Consider the following 12,926-nt stretch of genomic DNA (forward strand, 5'->3'; position numbering starts at 1 on the left):
TATAAATACATTAAAGGGGCAAATACCCAAGAGGGTGAAGAGCTGTTTAAGCTAAAAGAGGATGTTGGTACAAGAACAAACCGATATGAACTGGCCATGAACAAATTCAGACTGGAAATACTTATACGGCATTTTGGGCTATATAAGTAAGGGCATTGCCAGCAGATCGAGGAACGTGATCGTTCCCCTTTATTCGACATTGGTGAGGCCTCATCTGGAGTACTGTGTTCAGTTTTGGGCCCCACACTACAAGAAGGATGTGGAAAAATTGGAGAGAGTCCAGCGGAGGGCAACAAAAATGATTAGGGGTCTGGAGCACATGACTTATGAGGAGAGGCTGAGGGAACTGGGATTGTTTAGTCTCCAGAAGAGAAGAATGAGGGGGGATTTGATAGATGCTTTCAACTACCTGAAGGGTGGTTCCAAAGAGGATGGAGCTCGGCTGTTCTTAGTGGTGGCAGATGACAGAACAAGGAGCAATGGTCTCAAGTTGCAGTGGGGGAGGTCTAGGTTGGATATTAGGAAACACTATTTCACTAGGAGGGTGGTGAAGCACTGGAATGTGTTACCTAGGGAGGTGGTGGAATCTCCTTCCTTAAAAACCTCTAAGGCCCGGCTTGACAAAAGCCCTGGCTGGGATGATTTAGTTGGGAATTGGTCCTGCTTTGAGCAGGGGGTTGGACTAGATGACCTCCTGAGGTCCCTTCCAACCCTGATATTCTATGATTCTAAGGAGGGCAAACAATTCGTTTTGAGAGAATGCTGGACACATTTGAGTGTGATTGTATGACAGGGTCGCTTGTGATGGTAGGGAGCAGGTGCTACAGCCCAGGGGCTCACTTTTGGTTCAGTTTTCATTCCTAAAAGTTCATACTTTTGGCAGCCACCTGCCGGGGTCAGGAAGGGATTCCAACTCTCCATGTGTTCTGGGGTTTGAGGGGTTTTCTGTCTCCTTCCTCTGAAGCATCAGGGATGTTCACAGCTGGAGATGAGACATGGGGGAGAGCGGGCCGGGATTCTGAGGTGGCACTGAACATTCTCTCAGGTGCTTGGCTGGCTGGTTCTTCCCTCACGCCTTATATGGAGTGAGGGAAGAATTTCCCCCCAGCTCAGATTGGCAGTGACCTCAGGGGTTTTTCGCCTTCCTCTGCAGCATGAGGAGGTGGGTCACTTATCAGGTTTATTTGGATATATCTCACTTAATCATTTCCCTCCCCCTCTGGGGTCCTTGGGCTTTGGTGCACTGCAGTCTCTCCTGTTCTCTGCCTGCAGCACCCAATAGTCCAGTCTCCCAGGAGCTGTAATAGTTTGGTTCAATTTCAGTTGTTGGGATTAGTGGGCGGTGTTGGTGGCCTGTGCTGTACAGGAGGTCAGACCAGGTGATCTTGTGTTCCCTTCTGGCCTTAAACTCTATGACTTTAAATTTACCTCAAAAGCCAGGGAAGTCCCAGGAGCAGTAGTTGAATGTTTAGGTCTCTGTAGAGAAAAGGACTATATCAAACCTAATCAAACAAAAAAAGCCTTGCTAGCACTTTAAGACTTGAAGATTTAAATAAATACTACAGATTTCAAATGGCTAGTTACAGAATGAAAATCTACACGGGGCTGGATTATAGCAAAGCAATGACCAAAAATCCAGAGTTGTGGAGGTCCCCCGCCCTTCCTGATTTCTCTGTGAACTTTCATTAAATTGTCAGAGGGGTAGCTGTGTTAGTCTGGATCTGTAAAAAGCAACAGAGACTACATCTGTTAGTCTTAAAGGTGCCACAGGACTCTCTGTAACTTTTTTCATTAAATTGCTACTCTTAGATCTCTGTAGAAAAGATCTGGAGAGGTACGGTGACATCCCCTGACAAGTGCTGTCTCCAGACCTATGTAGCTGTCAAAATCTGTGATGAAGTCAAATAGCCTCAAAGAAGGAGGATGTCATTTGATTGTCACCATGACAAATGATACTTCTCTGAGCTAGTGAAATGGATAAAAGTTTATTGCAAGAATTAAGGAACTTACTGCTTTGTTCTCCTACCTACTCCCCAGAATTTCTTCCTTCTTTCTGCTTAGTTTTTCCACCCAGGAGGTGTGTCTGAGCTTTCCCCAGCGCGCACAGATTTCATGCCTGCGCCCACGTCAGATTTCTGTCCGAGACAATATTACATGAGCTCACCGTCAGTTGTTTTGAAAGCAGCGTCTGTGACTTCTGCAGAGAGATTCTCAGTGTCAAAGTTGTCTCTTCAGAAATGTTTCTTGGAACAATATTGGAACAAGCTGTATGAAAGAGGATTCTCGTCATATCAGTCAAGGCTGAAGAAGACCCAGTAAGAAATCATCCGAAGCACCGGGGGTGGGGGGGGGGCATGTTCCCCTCACTTTTGAGAACCTGAACTCAGCAGGGCACAAAAGGGGGGAGGCAAAGTTCCCCCCCTTTGGCCCCTGACTAGAGCTGGGTGACATAACGGTGTAGCCCCTTCTCTGCTATCATGACAGAGGGGTAGGCGGGCCAATATGAGCAACATGGGGACCCCGTGTGCTAGGTCGCAACACCATTCACTCAAATTTGGCCTGTCTGCCCCTCCATCATGACTGGCTGAATTTGAGCGAGTGGCATCGTAACCTGGCACATGGGGTCACAATGCCATTTCCCTCCCCCTCCCCACGTTTGCACTCCTTCCGCTGCTCCTGGAAATCATCCTTGTTCAGTCATTCTGGTTACTATGAAGACTGTAGTAGAACATGGTCGCCATTACTGTTAGCGTCTGAGTGCCTCCCAACCTTTAATTCACCCTCACAACACCCTTGGGAGGGAGGGAAGTGCATTATCCCGTTTGCACAGATTGAGGCACATGGAGGTTAAGTAACTTTCCCAAGGTCACACTACGGAGTCTGTAGCAGAGTAAGGACTTGCTCTCCCATCTCCCAAGCTCCAGACAAGTGCTCTAACAACTGGCCCCTCAATACTCTCAACACGATGTTCACAGACTGTGATAAACCACTACACTTTAAGAAATCTACTCTTCCTCATTCACTAGAAGGCTCTCTTTTTCTCCTGCATATGCGAGGAGAATGTTGACTGCTGTTCTCTACAGACCTGCTTAAGGTTTTATTTCACATGGAAAACTTTAAGCACATTGAAGTTATCTACTTAAGTACTTTGCTGAATTGGAACCTTAAACTTGTGGGTTCAGGGAAACTAAATATTTGAAAGCTGAATTTTCGGACTCTGTGCTATCCCTGCAGGCTGGCAAGGAGTCTTCCATAGTGTCAACTTTAGTGTAATAGAAGAACAACATTCTATGATAGTCCCATGCCTTACAGTGGTGAGAAAAAATGCACTGAAGTCCTGATTGCTTCACTGACTGAATACAGCAACAGTGTAAACTCCTGCTGCTGGTCAGACATGCAGTCAGTAACTGCAATCTTGGCAGACGGTGTCTTTTAGTGTAGATTCTGTCAACAAAACACCCCTATTTGTTAAGCACAATCAAACCTCCAGCCACTAAGGTGCTGGACTGGGACTCAAGAGGCTGAGGGTCTAATCCCAGCTCTGCTACTGACCTGCTGTATGTCCTTGGACAAATCACTTATCCCTCTGTGCCTGTTTGGCCTACTCCTCCGTCTGTCTTATCTGCTTAGAATTACAGTCTCTTGCTGTGTTTGCATGGAGCTTAGCATAATGGGGCCCTGATCTCAGTGGGGGTCTCTAGGAGCTACTGTTATACAAATAATAACTATTGCATTGTCAGGAGCAGTTGATTAGTGCTAGGAGAGTATGCCTTTGTCACTGCTGATCAATCTCTGTCTTATTCAGCATGCCATGTATTATGTGGATTTAAAACCAAAACAATGCATTCTGGTCCTTCAGGAGATGGTTGTTAATATTTTATTATTTGTATTACCGTAGTGATTCAGAGCCCCAGCACAGACTAGATCCCGATGTGCTGGGTTGTTGTACTAATGTGTTTTGAGTCAACTGCCTTTGTTAGGCTGGAAACCAGAATGGGAACTTAGCGCTCCTGCATTGTACAAACTAAGGAACGTCAGATCTGATTATTGGCTTTCCTGGCACTGTCAGTGCTGTAATGCTTTCATCAGGATAGGAAAAAAGAAACCAATGAACTCACTGCTAGCCTGATGAAGGGAATCTCTGCCTTCTTCTGAGTCTTGCATGCATTGCAGGGAGAAATGGTCTTTATGCCCCCAGCATGCCTTCTTCCTCCCTCCTCCCAAGGGAGGAAGGTCAAGTTTGATTGGACAGGGCTATAAAATGTAAGCATTATGGATGGTGAAATAGAAAATAAGTTCACACTGTTCCTGTTGACAGTGGTGTGAATCCAGAGTAACTCCTCTGAAGAAACTGGAGTTACTCCAGATTTACATGGGAATAAAGGAGAGCAGAATTTAGCTCTAGGTTCTGAGCTGTCAACTGTAAATGGTCCTGTTCTGGCAATAAGTGATAACATCCAACCTACCCTGTTACCTGGGGGCTGGGTACAAGCAAACTAGGCATGGTTTGGAAGACCTTTTAAAGGTTAGCAGATTGTAATATTTGACATGAAATGGTCCCATACTTTTTGATGTACAGTTTGTTTGTATTGCAAAGGGTTTGTTAGAACTGGATTCAGAAAGTGTCTTACCCATTGTCGGGGGGTTGAGGTCCAAACCTGGCAGTACTGCCTAGTAGCAGTGTTCATGTCACCCAGTGGTGAGAATCAGTGGCTGTGTTGCCCAGTGGCAACATGGTCAGGGATAAGGGAACCCAGGCCCCCCTTACTCCACTGGGTTCCAACCCAGGGCCCTGTGAATTATAGTTCAAATATATGGCCTAGGAGCAAGTGCCCTTACGCCTAGGCCACTTCCTACACCCTCTTCATTCGTCCGGCTGCACGACCAGTCAGTTTCTGGATTCCCCCGGAGTTCTCTCTGATTGGGCTCCAGAGGGTCTTCCTCTATCATCCGCGGCCTGTTGTTCCCTGCCTCTCTGGAGTGAAGGGCCTGCGGTGGCTTGGTGGGGGAGCCTGGTCTTGGCTGCGGTGAGCCCCAGTGGCTTCTCTGCAGGAACTTGCAGTGCACGCACGACTGCTCCTTTGCTTTGTCCGCCTAGACTGAGCTGAGCTGCTCCTTTTTGAGCCCTGCCTCCACTGTGAGCATGCCCAGAAGGTGCGGGTGGGTGTGGCCTTCTGGGCCCAGAGCAGTTCTTTAATCCTCAGTGCACCAGGGTGCGGCTCATACCCCCCATCTCGCCCATCAGTAGGAAATAAGTTGTCTGTGGGTAGCAAATGTTTGGACGGAGCCATCTGAAGCACCTGGGTACGCAGACACAAAGTAATAGTTATCGGGCTCAGTGCAGGGGTAACCAGATTAAATTTTCTGGCCTGTGTTAGGCAGGTCAGACTAGATGACCATAATGGTCCCTTCTGGCCTTAAACTCTGAGTCTATGCACCCTCTAAGTGGTTGGGAATGATGTGGTTTGTCTCTATTTTCACACAATGGCTTGCGGTGATGGAATTTGAGAACACTTAAATAAAACCAATCTGGTAATGGTGCCAAGTGGCTTAGGGCAAGATTCAGCAGCCAGACACCTGGGAAAGAATTTTCTGTAGTAACTCAGAGCCCTCTGCTTCTGGTGCCCCAACTCCCTGCACTCTCAAAAGGTGCCTAATGCACATTAATGTAGTATTGTTTGAAACAGAACTACAGTAATGCACACTAGTGAGCTCTTAGTGAGCACCAGCAAGGTCCACGCAGGCCCCAACATGTTAGTGCACACTAGAATTTACACCCAGCTGGTGTAGATTAAGGCCCCATGTAGACAAGCCTTTAGACTCCCAGGTGCTTAAGTCCCTTGTGAAAATAGAATTTACACTCCTAAGTCTCCTAGGGGCTTTTGAACATTTTACCCATTGCCTTAATCTGAGGGTGATGTGTTCTGCGTGAGGTAATGTATTTTGGTTTCCTAAAATAAAATGAAAGGCAGATGGTATCACTGAGATGCTGTTATGTAAACTGGGCACTGCACTTATAGAGGGAAGTTGGCTGATCGCATAGGCAGAGATGTGCAGAAAACTGATTTTTCCAAACAAGTCTGTATTTGTGGTTTGTGTTATTGGTTATGCCAGATAGAAAATTGATTTTGGCTGACACACATTACTCTTTGCTGACAGTTTCCAATCAGAAGTGTCGCTGACATCAGCCTAGTTCCAAAAATTCAAAGGAATTGTTACATTTTTTCTACTGTACACGAGCACTTCAGTTTGCTTCCAGTCAACTTCACACTGTAGCGGAGCGACAACTCACCGGCACGGCGCCTCCTGCTGGGCGTCCAGGGGATTAGCTTTTCCAGCCTTGGCACGCCCTCTGCCAGCCGGTGTCTTGCCTGCCACTGGTCCCGTGTCCCTTCCGGACCCCAGTGCCCTTTACATCAGGGTTCTGCCCCCAGCAGCAACCCACTGTCTCTGGGTCTCCCCTCCCAGGGGAACCCCCAACCCTCTATCCCCACCTTGCCTCAGTGGCTACTGCCCATCATCCTCTAACCCCCTCTCCCTAGGGCGGATGGCAGTCTGTAAACCACTCATCATCGGCAAGGGGGTTAGGCAAAGGCAGCAGATCCTATCTCTGGGCTGCCTCTCTGCAGCCCCAGTACTCTTTTGTAGGCTTTAACTCGGCCTGCAGCCTGGGATTTTGCTAAGCTGGAGCTCCCCAGCTCCCTCTACCCTTCCCCAGCACTGCTTCACCTCAGGTACCCTTCTCAGCTCCCAGGCAGCCAGGTCCTTTTCCCTCAAAAAGCTAGAGAGAGAATGTCTTCTAGTCTTTGGCCCTCAGCCCTCTTATAGGGCTAGTTATGGCCTGATTGGGGCGTGGCCCCACCTGTGGCTGCTTTACCCCAATCAGCCTAGCTTTTCCCCCGCCCCAGCGCTCTCCCAGAGCTGTTTCAAGCCCTTCAGAGCATGAGCGGGGTTACCACCCTGCTACACACACCTTTCCCCACTGATGTGCTTTGATGTGTACTTTGCCTTTTTTGCATCAAGGTCTGTGACACGGGTTGAAAGCTAACTTAAGGTTTAAAAAAAAATCTCCCATTGAGATCTTATGTGCTGCAAAGTTCCTTGAACCCTGATAGTATGTCAATGGAATTATTAATAGAGTTCTGGTTGCATCTGACTTTTTATTATTATTATTATTTATTATTATTGTGGTAGTGCCTAGAGTGCCCCAACTCAGATCAGTGCCCTGTTGTGCTAGATGCTATACGAATGCATCTCTCCCCCAAAGAGCTTCTGGTGTAAACAGACAAAGGACAGAAGGGGAAGCAGAACCAAAAGAGGGGGAATGTCTTGCTCGAGGTCACACGGCAGATTAAAAGCAGAGCCAGGACTAGAGCCCAGGTTGCTTTGATTCCCCATTCCCTACGCTGTCCACTAGATCAGAACTCCAGCATTCCCTTACAAACATTCACAATGGTCTGCTGTCGTAATGCGAGTGAGTTCAATGGAGTTACAACAGCAGAGTCTTTGATCCATAAAAGGGGGCGGGGGAAGGGTCATGGTGGATTCTCCATCACTGGCAATTTTATAATCGAGACTGGATGTTTTTCTAACAGATCTGCTTTAGTTCAAACAGGAATTCTTTTAGGGATGTCCTGTTGCCTGTGTGGTACAGCAGGTCAGACTAGCTGATCACAATAGCCCATCCAGCCTTGGAAACTATGAATGGAACCTGCTCTGTGAAGCTTGTTCAGTTACTGTTTGCAAAGAGCCTTGAGATCCTCTGGTGCCTTGAGATCCTCGGTCAGTGCACTGTATTAGCATTAACTGTTGCACAATGAACACTGTAATTTAGAAGTCAACTGAGTATTAAATGTCAAGGCATCATAACTTCTGTAGATTTACAATAACAGCAGCTTGTTTGTTCCCATCCCCTGCAGCACATGTATGCACCTGCCCATGTTCAGTAGTTCCTTTGCACACCACTTTGTGGCAGCTAGGCAGTAAAGTTGCAATAAACTTAAATTATGTCTCTAAGTAATGGGTCTTCTGTACCAACTCACTAAGTTAGGTGTCAAGTGCTGCTGTAGTTTTGATTTAGCTGGCTATTAATGGCTACATGTGGCTTGACACAATTGAAGCATTAAGTGTGGCTAAGCTCCCAGAGGAATTATTCTCAGAAGACCTCCAGGTGTGTACGTGTTTGTGAAGAAACAGAGCAGTGTCTCAGCAATTTACCACCCAGAACTTAAACAAGACAGATTCATTATAGCAGCTTTGCTTTCCCCAGATTGTCCTCTCAGCATAAATCAGCACAAGTGCTGCCTGATTTCCTTCTGGGTAAGGAATCTGTGTGCATTAGAGCCAGATTAGCTGGTCACGAGAAGCCAGATGTATTGAAATCTGGTGAGATGCAGAGCTGGACTGGTCCACAGGATTTGGGAAGGAGAGGGGTGGTGCTGTTTGGACAGGAGAACATTCTGGTATCTGTTGGTAAAGCAATGAGGTTACACAGTAATGGAATCAAATCCATTTGAATGACTTTTAGAAAGATCGGGGTAAAATGTCTGTAGGTGCCGTGGAGGTGTGTGTTAAAAGCATTCAGCAGTGGAGGAGGCCGGGAGTTGCAATGAACGGGCAGTTAGGACATGGAAGATAACTGTCCTGGGAAACTTAACTACCTGTCTGTTAATGGCCAAGAGTGGCAAGCTGAGAACCTGCATTTGGGGTCTCCTTTGAGTTGAGAGAGTAATTTCTCCAGCAGACTGGATGCTACTAAGCAGAGGGTCTCACAGCTTCATAGGAATTCATTAGCTATCTGAGGGATTGAGAGCCTCTTGGCAGCACAATATGGTTCTTTGATAAGAACATAAGAGGGGCCACACTGGGTCAGACCTCAGGTCCATCTAGCCCAGTATCCTGTCTTCTGACAGTGGCCAATGCCAGGTGCCCAGAGGGAATAAACAGAACAGGGAATCATCAAGTGACCCATCTTCTGTCACCCATTCCCAGGTTCTGGCAAACCGAGGCTAGGGACACATTCCCTGCCCATCCTGGCTAATAGCCATTGGTGGACATATCCTCCATGAGATGACTCAGGAGAGATTACCAGGGAAATATGCATGGGATATATGGAACTTTGGGAAAGTAAATGTAAATGGGTTTTACAGCAATTTTATAGGTCAGGGTGTAACCCGAGATGGGTTTATCTTGGTTCTCAAGAAATAAGTAGGGCCAAAACCTAGTCATACTATGTTATCAGAAAAGACAAGTCTTCATGAGATTCACAGGTGAGGAAGGGATGGAGACTAGTGAGGAGTAAATAATTGCTGCTGAAGTGTGAGGAGGGAAGATGTTGGCTGTAAACCATGAGGGAGAAAAGTAAATTATTTGTGACTGTATGTAACGGGTTGTGCTCACCACCACGGCTTCTCCTGCTGGTTGCTCAGGGAATTCATAGACTATCAGGGTTGGAAGGGACCTTAGGAGGTCATCTAGTCCAACCCCCCACTCAAAATAGGACCAGTCCCCAACTAAATCATCCCAGCCAGGGCTTTGTCAAGCCTGACCTTAAAAACCTCTAAGGAAGGAGATTCCACCACCTCCCCTAGGTAACCCATTCCAGTGCTTCACAACCCTTCTAGTGAAAAAGTTTTTCCTCATATCCAACCTAAACCTCCCCCTCTGCAACTTGAGATCATTACTCCTTGTGCTGTCATCTGCTACCACGAAGAACAGTCTGGATCCATCCTCTTTGGCAGGGCCGGATTAACTTTTTGTGGGCCTGGCGCCAAACATATTTGTGGGCCCCCATTGGGGAAATAGGGCATGTGATGGGAGGCGGTCCGCAAAGCAAGGGGCTGGTTGGGGGCAATGAGATGCAGCGCAGCAGGAGTGGCCCCACTCAGCCCAGCACAAGGGCACTGTTTACAAACCCCAAACTGCTAGACGCACACTGGCCCACTCAGCCCTGTGCTGCCAGCATGCCCCTTCCACACTGCCCCCGGGCCCAGTGCCCTGCCCTTATGCCAGTGCCCCCTCACCCAGAGACTTCCCCCACAGATCCCTATGCCCAGCACCCCCAGCCTAGAGACTCCTCCCGCTGACATCCCACCACAACTACACAGCACCCTGCACACCCTGCCCAGCTCCCCCACCCACAGATCCCCTACTGTCCAGCACCCTTCACAGTCCCACCATCACAGCTGTACAGCGCCCCATATTCCTGTGGGAATTCTGCATCAAATACTGTGCATCATATTTTAAAATTCTGTTTGTTTTTTTTTATTATAATAAATGTGGAGGCTCCACCATGGCAGTGGGGAGCACAGGCCACTGGCTGCATGGAGGTGGGAGTTCACCCTGCAGCCTTCCCCCTCCCCTGGGACAGGGACTTGCCAGTGAGACTGACCCTGACACAGCACAAGGGCCAGGCCTGCCACAGAAACACCCTGGGGCCCTGCCCTTTTTGTGCCAGGCTCACCAGATGTGGGCAGGGAGGCTCAGCCCGGCAGCAGGATCCAAGTGCAGAGGGACTTAGTGTGGGGGGTTCCAGATGGGGGGTAAGAGGGTTCTGTGGGGGGCAGTCTGGGTGCAGGCAGCTCAGTGGGGGATCTGCATGCACGGGGAGGTGCGAGGTGCAGGGGCAATGGGAGTCTGCAGGGGGGACCAAGTGAAAGTGGTTGGAGCTCGGGGTGGGGGGGGAGTCTGGGTGCAAGGGAGGTGGGGTTGTTGTGCTTAAAGTACTGCACAGGATCTTTTCAGGGGGAATAAGGCAAACACCACATTCATTGGTAATACATGCATCAATCAACACTGTATCATATGCATATGATCTATATTACACTCATGCACTCACATACAAACACACTCCCTCTTGTTGTTGTTACCATCTAGTTGCTCCCCTTAACTTCACTGGCCAGGTGAGTTAGATAGGGGAGGGGTGGAGCCGGGCTTCTGCCGATCTGGATCAATGTTCCCATGTTGACAAGACCCAGGGTCCTCTGCAAGACACCTCACATTTATAGCAGCTTCCCTCTCATGCAAATCTATACCAGCTTCAAAATCTGTGTCTGTTGGTCCTTTGTGCTGCTTCCTTCTGGGTGTTGTCCCAATACTGTTCAAAGAGGTTGTTTCCAAAAGAAGGTGCTCGATTCTAAACCCCTGCCCCCCGAGGCCGTCAATATGTCTGCTCTTCTTTAGTGAGCCCACTTAACAGGTTTGATTGTCCTTGGGTCTGGCTTCCATCCCCTCTCCAACTAGCTGTCTGGAGGTGCTTGCCTTCCACGCCTTGCTCATTCACACTTCCTTAATCAATTGGCATGTTGAATGAATGGAGTGTGGGGAGGGGGAATCTTATTCTACTCCTAGCAAAAAGACATTTTTCTTCTACTTTAACTATCCTTGGGGCTATAACATTATACCAAGGCTTAACTATAAGTTTTTCTACATAGGGGTCTGATACAAAGTTCCTATATCAAAGGACTTGATACAAAGTTGTATGAAAATAGCTTAATACAGGGTTATATGAAGAGGCATAATACAAAGTCATATGAAAGTTATGTGACGATGCTTAATACAGAGATTTATCTACAGGGTTCATTTGGGTGGGGGTCTAGGTGTAGGTGGTTGGGGCTCAGTGGGGAGGGTGTCTGGGGGGGGCTCATTGGGATGGTACAGATGCAAGGGAGGTGGGGCTTGTCAGGGTGAGGGTTTGATGGGCCTGCTTAACAGGGGACCCTCCAGCTGCTGCCAAGGGGATCCGCATGCTGGGCCCCTGTTTCTCCTATCCCAGGGATCAGTAACCTTCAGCACGTGGCCCACCAGGGTAAGCCCCCTGGCGGGCCGGGCCGGTTTGTTTACTTGCCACGTCCACAGGTTCGGCCGATTGCAGCTCCCACTGGCCGTGGTTTGCCGCTCCAGGCCAATGGGAGCTGCGAGAAGCCGCGGCCAGCACATCCCTCATCCTGCAGCCCCCCATTTGCCTGGACCCGCGATCGGCCGAACCTGCGGATGCAGCAGGTAAACAAACTGGCCCGGCCCACCAGGGGGCTTACCCTGGCGGGCCGCATGCCGAAGGTTGCCGATCCCTGCCCTATCCCCTTTTTTTCCCCATCCCACCCCCTTCCTTCCACACTGCCTCTGTCCCCCTGCCCTGCCTGCCCCACCATGGCCACTCACTGTTGTACTAGATGAAGGATGGCTCCCAGCACACACAAGGGAGCTCAACCAGCACTAGGACCCAGAAGATGGTGTCCAGCTGCAAAGTCCCGGGAGCTGAGCAGCACTTTCTTTTTTCAGCCTGGCTGTGCAGCTCTGCAGTCAGAGTAGGTCTGCTCCTTCCACCCCCCTCCTCAAGGCCCCACCTCTGCCTCTTCTCTGCCTCCTCTCCCCAGGTGAGCATGCTGCGGCTATGCTCCTCCCCCACCCTCCTGCTGGCAAACAGCTGATCGGCGGCAGGGAGGGGGAGGGCGGGAAGGGAGCAAGCTGTGAGAAGAGGCAGGGGAGCGGAGCTTGGCTGCCCTACTGCAGCAGGAGCCTCACTGCCAGGAGCACCAAGCTTCTGCCCCCCCCCCCCCCCCCCAGGAGAGAGTGGGGGGCGGAGAAGAGTGGGCCTGGTCGGGGCCCCCTGGAGCGTGGGCCCGGCTCCATGGCGCCAGTGGCTCCATGGTAAATCCACTACTGCTCTTTGGAACCCCCTTTCAGGTAGCTGAAAGCAGCTATCAAATCCCCCCTCATTCTTCTCTTCTGCAGACTAAATAATCCCAGTTCTCTCAGCCTCTCCTCATAAGTCATGTGCTGTCAAATGCTATGTAGGCTACCCCAAGAGGCCTGTGTTCAGACAGCACAATGGACTTTTCTGTCGTGCATCGTGGGTGCATAGGAATCCTCTGTGGGTCCTTCCAGGTAGTCCCCTAATGCAGCCCCCATGGAGGGCTTAAGGTGTG

The sequence above is a fragment of the Terrapene carolina genome, unplaced genomic scaffold, assembly GCF_002925995.2.
Source record: "Terrapene carolina triunguis isolate 2854851 unplaced genomic scaffold, T_m_triunguis-2.0 Scaffold33392, whole genome shotgun sequence".
Taxonomy (NCBI): domain Eukaryota; kingdom Metazoa; phylum Chordata; order Testudines; family Emydidae; genus Terrapene; species Terrapene triunguis.